The 8096-nt window shown below is 40.1% G+C and overlaps 1 pseudogene; it reads left to right on the top strand.

Moving 5' to 3' along the window:
- The first annotated feature begins 6246 nt into the window (after positions 1–6246).
- LOC123596801 lies at positions 6247–7845 on the top strand (annotated as a pseudogene).
- The last annotated feature ends 251 nt before the right edge of the window (positions 7846–8096 follow it).

The raw sequence follows: 8096 nt of genomic DNA on the forward strand, positions 1-8096 counted from the left end.
TTCCTTTCTTTCTTTCTTTCTTTTTCTTTCTTTCTTTTTAAGTAAGCTCTATACTCAACGTGGGGCTTGAACTCATGAACTCGAGATCAAGAGTTGCCTGCTCTACTGACTGAGCCAGCCAGGCACCCCAAAAGATGTTTTCTTAAAGGGGTGAGACCAAAGACTTACCTTTCCTATCTACCATCCAGGAATATGCAGGTAAGAAAAAAAGAACCACGGGTGGGTAATAACAAGAAAAGCCTACCCTCAGTAACTATTAGCAGTTTAAACACGTCAATGTATTAACGCCTATGATTTTACTTGATGTACTGTTAACTTTTTAAGGGTACATAAGACATGAACTCCCATTCACAGGAAGGGAAAATGAAACAGAAATCACTTGCCTGGTCACACAATGAACTTGCTATGGACTGAATTATGCCTCACCCCCCCAATTCATATTGAAGCGCTTACCCCAATGTGACTATATTTGGAGACAAAGACTATAAGAAAATTATTAAAGGTTAAACTAAGTCATAAGGGTGGGTCCCAGATTTGATAGGATTAATATTCTTATGCAGAGAGTGCTGGCTTACTGTATCTGAGTGCACACAAAGAAGAGGATGTGTGAGCATACAGCAAGATGGCAGCCACCTACAAGCCAGGAAGAGTCCTTTCCAGAAACCAACTATGCTGAAATTCTTAATCTCAGATTTCTAGCCTCCTGATCTACAAAAACTAAATGTCTGTTGTTTAAGCTACTCAGTCTATAGTATTTTGTTATGGCACTCTAAGCCAAGAGCTAATGATCATGAAACTTCTCCTAGAACCAAAGTCTTTTGACTCTGTCTTGTGTATGTATGTCGGCATAGCAGAGTAGTCAGCATTGAAGTACTAAGAATGATCATTTAAATTCCAAGCAATTTTTCCTGAATTTATAATGTGACTGCTATGTCTTTACCTTCCATCAACTAATAGAAGTACTGGGGTGACTGGGTGGCTCAGTCGGTTAAGCATCCAACTATTACTTTAGGCTTAGGTCATGATCTCACTGTTCGTGAGTTCAAGCCCCACATCGGGCTCCATGCTATCAGTGCAGAGCCTGCTTGGGATTCTCTCTGTCCCCTCTCCTCCCTCCACCTCTCTGCTTTCCCCCATGTTCCCTCTCTCTCTCAAAATAAACAAATAAACATTTTTTTTTAAATAATAGAAGTATTGTTGCCATGAAGATACTCCTTACAGGGGAAAAATGGAAGCATCATCATAAATGTGCAACAAATCCCGTGGATTTCTCTCTAGCAATAAACTTTTAAACTGATTCCCTTTTTAAAAGACTACACTTGTTATCGGGGAGTGATTTTCTTATGCTTCATGTCCCCTTCCTGTGAAGAGAGCTAAGGCCTCTCTCTACCCCCATACATTCAAACCTAACTGGTAAATTTTGTAAAGAATAACTAGACATGCTCCAGTTGGCTCAATTCTTTTTTCTCTTGAGATGAGCCTGTCCAGAGAAAGCACAAATTCTTTGTTCTTCCATGTTAAAAATCTTACCTCAGCAGTCCTTCCATGCAAAGAAGTCCAAGACCTAGTAGATAAGCATACCTGAAGTCAGGATATTGTTAGAAAGCCCATTTGGCTCCCACGCTAAGCCAATTTATCCTGTATCAGTAATAAAGGGGGTATTTTGGCTCCAGTGTTTACTCTTTTTTTAAGTTTCTGGAATTACTCAGAAAGAGGAAAAGCAGTGTGTTATTTAATGCAAGTCCTTTCAGAGACCACCAGCATAACTGCAGGACAAACCTTTGTATTCTATTACCTCTACCATTTGAGAGGCCAGGAGAAAACATGTACCTTAATGGAGGTGGAATTATCCTTGCAATGACTGCAGTAAATGTTTGTTGAAGGGGAAAAAAATGGAAAGAGAAGATATACCATATATACCCAGTTTTAATGGAAAGCCTATTTCTGCCATATACATTAGAGAAATTGTTCAAGAACAGTTCATCCATGTGAAAATATTAGCACTGTAATTCTGCCAAGGTCAGTAAGACCTAGTGATTTGCTGAGATATCACCTTCATTTCACCAGGTAAATAAAGGCTCCTTTTTCAGTATGTCCTATCCAAGAAGGTACTCCATAGCAACAGTTAAATTATGAATACAGCACATATGTTCCATACCATATCATTTACAGCACAATTTAGCATAGACATAATGCTTTGTAACAAACTACAATACCATTCACAAAATGCATTTAAATAGCATAATTTAGTTCATTAAATTCAGTCATTTACAGTAAATCAAAATCATCATAGGAATTGAAGAGAGTACACAGTTGTTTGTTTGAATAGTTAAGCTAGGTAAGTCAATTTCTTTTTGAAGGTCAAGGACAGAGTTGTTTCCACTTTCTGTTATAAAAAAGATACAGCTGGTGTCAAAAGATAATTTAATGTCACCTCAAAATGATCAACCCTCTTTTTTTTTCCCCTGTCTCTCTCTCTCCTGGTTGCATATCATATCACTGCCACTCCTGAAATATATCCAACTCCTCGAAAACATTTTATATACTAGTTAGCTAGAATGTGTCTGCAGACTTTACAAAATCTCAAATGTACAGATTTTTTTCAGATTTTTACCAAAATATGTATATTTGGCTCTGAGAAAGGTTCAAACACTAAATCACAGTACAGGCAGTCATCTGTTTATCTGTCTGTTTTTCATACCATATTGTAAGTCCCATGTGAGTAGGAGTCTAGTCAACCATACTTAGATTCCTACAACCTAGCACAGTGTTTGTTGATTGTAAATTCCTTGAAAGCAAGGATTGGTTCTTTGTAAGTTTTATTCCTTCTGGCCCTTACCATAATGCTTTACACATACTTAGTAAATATTTGTTGATTTAAAAATCTTTGGTGGGGGGTGCGCCTGGGTGGCTCAGCCAGTTAAGTGTCTGACTTTGCCTCAGGTCATGATCTCACGGCTCCTAAGTTCGGACCCCACATTGGGCTCTCTGCTGTCAGCACAGAACCCACTTCTGATCCTCTGTCTCCCTCTCTCTCTGCCCCACCCTTGCTTGCTCTATTTTTCCCTCTCTCTCTCTCTCAAAAATAAATAAACATCAAAAACAAATCTTTTTGGGGGTGCCTGGCTGGCTCAGTAGGTAGAGTATGTGCTCTTGATCTCGGGGTCATGAATTTGAGCCCCACATTGGGAAAAAAGATTACTTAAAAAAATAAATAACAAATAAAAACATTTTTGGAGGGGCTTACCTCAAGATATATTTTGTAAACACACAAATTCAGTATATTTTTATTGTCTTAGTAAAGTAGTGCCTAGAATATTAAAGACTAAGAAAAGACAGGCTTCAGAATTTAACACAATTTGACCTGATCTCATTGTTTCACTATCCAGTGCATTCCAAGCAGAACCACGCTCCAAGTGGACACAATTATGTCTTCACCTTACATAAATCTTTTTCTTAGCCTTTGCCTGAGATGCTTTCATCACAGACTCAGTATGAGGATTTAAGCCCTGGTACAACTGCTTTAAAGCCAACACTATCCTAGGCAGCATTTACAGACTCAGCATTTATCCAGACATCCGACAATTTTATGCGTGCTTTACACTAGGCACTGTGTTAAATGCAGAAGATATGGACTCAATACCTGAATTCTGTCCTCAAGCTGCTTAGAATCTAGTCGGGTACCCCATCAACAGTGCAGTGTCTAGGGTAACCACAAAGTACTCAGAGAAAGAGCACGATATCCTGATAATAAGATACCAATTCCCTTTGCTTGGCACCTGCCCATATAAAGAACTGATTTCCATTCTCAGCACATTTTGAGAGCGCCAATGATGCACTGGAGGAAGTCTAAAAGAGAGCTGCCAGGTGGAAGGATTGCCTTCTCACATTTCCTCCCCTCAGGTTACCTCATTCCTTCCTTAAAGAGGAAGAAGAATGGGAAAGACTGTTAGAAGCTCAAGGGGAATTTTTTTTTTAATTGAGAGTAACTGTTCTTGCAAGTATCTGAGTATTTCTGGGGTGAGTATTGCTGATTTGAGGAACCGCGTCCAAGTCCATTACATGAACAGCCTCTAATTGTATTAATTCCCTATGTGGAGAGTATCAGTAGCTCCACAGAGCCCAAGCAATAAAAGTACAAACTCCTTAGACTGCATAGAAGATCTCTGTCATCTGGCTTCATTCTTGTCCCTCTTTGTAACAGAGACTGCTAATATCCTCCAATATCCATTTCCCCTCTTCTATTAGTAATAAAAATTTTAGCTGGTAAAAAAGCCACCCAGAAAAAAGACGTTTCCCAGTTTCCCTGCAGCTAGGTGTGGCCATGTGACTGAATTCATGCCAATGATATGCAAGTGGAAATGTCAGGTTTCAACTTCTGGGAACCATAAGAGACAAAGGATGCCTACTTATTTTGCTGATTGGGACATGAATATCATGACTAAAGTTCCATCCTGGACTTTGATGACAAGGGCCACGCCCTAGCGATGGTGTACCAGAAAGTTAGAAGGAACTGGGTCCTTGACGACTTTGTGGAAGAGAGCCAACCTATCAATTCTGGATTGCCTACCTCTAGATTTTTAACTGAAAGGGAAATTATCTTCTATCTTATTTCAGCCACTAAATTCAGCCATTGTTGGCAGACTCTGTTATTTGCAAACTCACTTTCCCCCAGTTCCTCCCCTAGTGGTCTGATATAAGCCAGGCACTGGGCCAAGTCTCCAAAAACAGTATCTTATTGAATCCTTACAAATTCTCTGTTAGATAGCTACTATTTTACTATTAGCTCCATTTTACAGATGAAGAAACAGACTTAGAAAGATGAATCTACTTGTTAAAAAGAAGTAAAACCAGGTTTTTGAGCCCAGACAGGTTGTCCCCAGAGGCTATGCTCTTAATCTCTATGCCATATTACCTGCCTTAGACAAAACTGCTTTCCCTATTCCATGTCTTTACTCATATTCTTCCCTTGCCACCTAAAATGACTTTCTGCCTTCCTGATGCCCTTTCCTTTCTAAACGCCCCCTTCCAAATGAAGATTCTAATGCAGAGGCACCTGGGTGGCTCAGCTGGTTGAGCATGGACTCTTGATCTCGGCTCAGGTCATGATCTCACGGGTCATGAGCTCAAACCCCAAGTGGGGCTCTATGCTGATAATGTGGAGCCTGCTTGGGATTCTCTCTCTCTCCCTCTCTCTCTCTCTCTCTCTCTCTCTCTCTCTGCCTCTCCCTCACTCTCAGTCTCTCTCAAAATAAATAAATAAATTTTTTAAATGATAAAAAAAAAAGAAATCCCTCCTCAAACGAGTCCATTGTACTTTGATTATGCCTCTACTACATCACTTTGCATATCCTACCCTATTAATCTCATTAGTTGTGTTATGTGCCAGTTTTCCTCCATATATTTTAAGTTACTGGGGCACCTGGGTGGCTCAGTTGGTTAAGTGTCCAACTTCAGCTCAGGTCATGATCTCACAGTTTGTGAATTCGAGCCTCATATAGGGCCGTCTGCTGTCAACACAAAGCCTGCTTTGGATCCTCTGTCTCCCTCACTCTCTGTCCCTCCCCACTCATGATCACTTGCTCACTCTCTCTCTCAAAAATAAATAAGCATTTAAAAAAACATTAAATTTAAGATACATATATGTTTTTTAAGTTCCTTGAGGACAAGAAACATATTTTATTTTTCCTTTTATTTCCCATAGTACCTAACAGTAAAATTCAATAAGTGTTATTTGAATTGCTAAAAAACATTCTCATTGAAAGATATGAGTTTTTGACTATCTCATAAATGAAAGACAAGTAGTGAGTTGAAGTCCTATATAACTGAAACTCTATAATAACAGCACTGTCCAAGAGAACTTTCCATAATGATGAAAACATTCTCTATCTGTGATGCCCAATACAGTAGCCACTAGCCATATTTGGCTATGAAGCACTTGAAATATGGCTAGTAAACTGAGGAAATAAAATCTTTATTTCATTTAATTTTAATTAATTTAAGTTTAAATAGCCACATGTCAATAATAGCTACCCTATTGGATCCCGCAGCTCTAAAGACTCTGTGTTGAAGCTTTAAAAAAACAGCTCCATCATGCTTTATATAGAACACGTGCTCAGTAAATTTTTGCCATGGTACTTTGAATTGAATTTAGGTGAATAACAACCTAAGTCGACATAATGTATGTAGATTTAAAAAAAAAAAAAGACTGAAAAAAGGAGAAACTTCAAGAAATCCAAGGACAACATGGAAAAAGATAAAGCAGTGTCAACCAAAAAATACCAAAGATCAGCATTTGCAGCAAAAGACAATCCTCAACTCATTTTGCCCTTGCTCAAGCAGAGTCTGAAAGAGGTATATCAAGATGGGCAATTATATGATGTATAAACCCAGTTTAATAAAGGCTGGGCTGGCATCCATTTACAAACACCTCCAGAGGACACTGAGGTTTCTCATGCTGTCTTTAAAGAAACTGGCTGTAAAAGGTTGGGATGGGTCACACTAAGCTGGAAAGAATAAGTCCACATCACTGTATTTAACAATGATTCATCATAAATTCCTTTTTATTTGGTGGGGAAATGACAGAAACTCACCCATTCCTGGTTACACAACTCAGAACAAAAAACTTTCCAGTTACACTCTCAGGACAAAATCTAAATTTTAGGCTTCTTTGGTATTTTTCATTCTTGCTTTTACCTCACTGAGGTAGAGCACTAGAGAATGTAGTTAGAGACCTATGCTGTTAAGTGAGCTCTTCCCAGCCTGGCCATTCTGAGTGTGACCTTTCATCAGGTCCCTGGCATAAGACAGTGTAGTCTCCTGGAGCAAAACCAGAATGTAAGATGAAAAGCCACATGCGGAGGATGACGCAAGGGAAACAATCATGACTCTCATATTGAGAGCCAGAAAGAAATTTGAGGTCTTATGCACACTAGTTCCTAAGCCTGGGTGTTTTACTCAGCATAATAACTCCCTTAACATTTTATTTTATCTTTTTTTTAGGATTTCCAGCCACAGAAGAGTGAGAGTATCAGTGATCAAACTTTAGGTATGCCACTCTGCACCACCCAGACAGGGGTCCACATGGTGTGGTCATAGGGTCCCATAATAACTTAAAGGGAAATTTTACAGTGCCCAGAGCCCCTGATGTCCTACAAATGAAGGAAGAGGATATCCCTAAATTCCTTGCAGCAGGAACCTACTTAGGTGGCACCAACTCTGACTTCCAAATGGAACAGTACGTCTACAAAAGTTAAAGTGATGGCATCTATATCATAAATCTGAAGGGGACCTGGAAGAAGCTTCCACTGATGGCTTGTGCCATTGTTACCAGTGAAAACCCAGTTGGTATCAGTGTCACATCCTCCAGGAACACCGGCCAGTGGGCTGTCCTGAATTTTGCTGGTGCCACTGTAGCCACTCCTACTGCTGGGTACTTCACTCCCACAACTTTCAATAACCAGATTCAGGCAGACTTCCAAGAACCACATCTTCTCGTGGTTACTGAGCCCAGGGCTGACCACCAGCCTCCCATGGAGGCATCTTATGTTAACCTGCCAACCACTGCTCTGTGTATCACAGACTCTCCTCCATGCTATGTGCACATTGCCATCCTGTGCAACAACAAGGGAGCTCAGTGGGGCTTGTGTGGTACATGATGGTGCGGGAAGTTCTGTGCACCTGTGCCACCATCCCTCGTGCACACCCATGGGAGATCATGCTTGATCTATTTCTACAGAGATTCTAAAGAGATAGAAAAGAAAGAGTAGGCCACTGCTGAAAAGGCCATGACCAAGGAGGAATTTCAGGGTGAGTGGACATCTCTAGCCCAAGCAAACTGCTTGAGTTTACTGCTATCAAGCTCAGGTTGCAGACTGGCCTAAAGGCACGCAGGTGGCCTCTGTGCCCATCCAACAGTTCCATACTGCAGACCAGAGCCCATAGTCTGCCACTGAAGACTGGTCTGCAGCTCTCATTCTCAGACCATTGAATGGGTAAGAACAACACTGGGTGGTGTTAAGCAATTCTTCTATAGGCTCCAAAACAGAATGTGGAAATAAAGTGGATAGAAAATAAATATCAGTTTCTTAAAAAAA

This window comes from Leopardus geoffroyi, chromosome C1 (genome assembly GCF_018350155.1).
Source record: "Leopardus geoffroyi isolate Oge1 chromosome C1, O.geoffroyi_Oge1_pat1.0, whole genome shotgun sequence".
NCBI lineage: Eukaryota > Metazoa > Chordata > Mammalia > Carnivora > Felidae > Leopardus > Leopardus geoffroyi.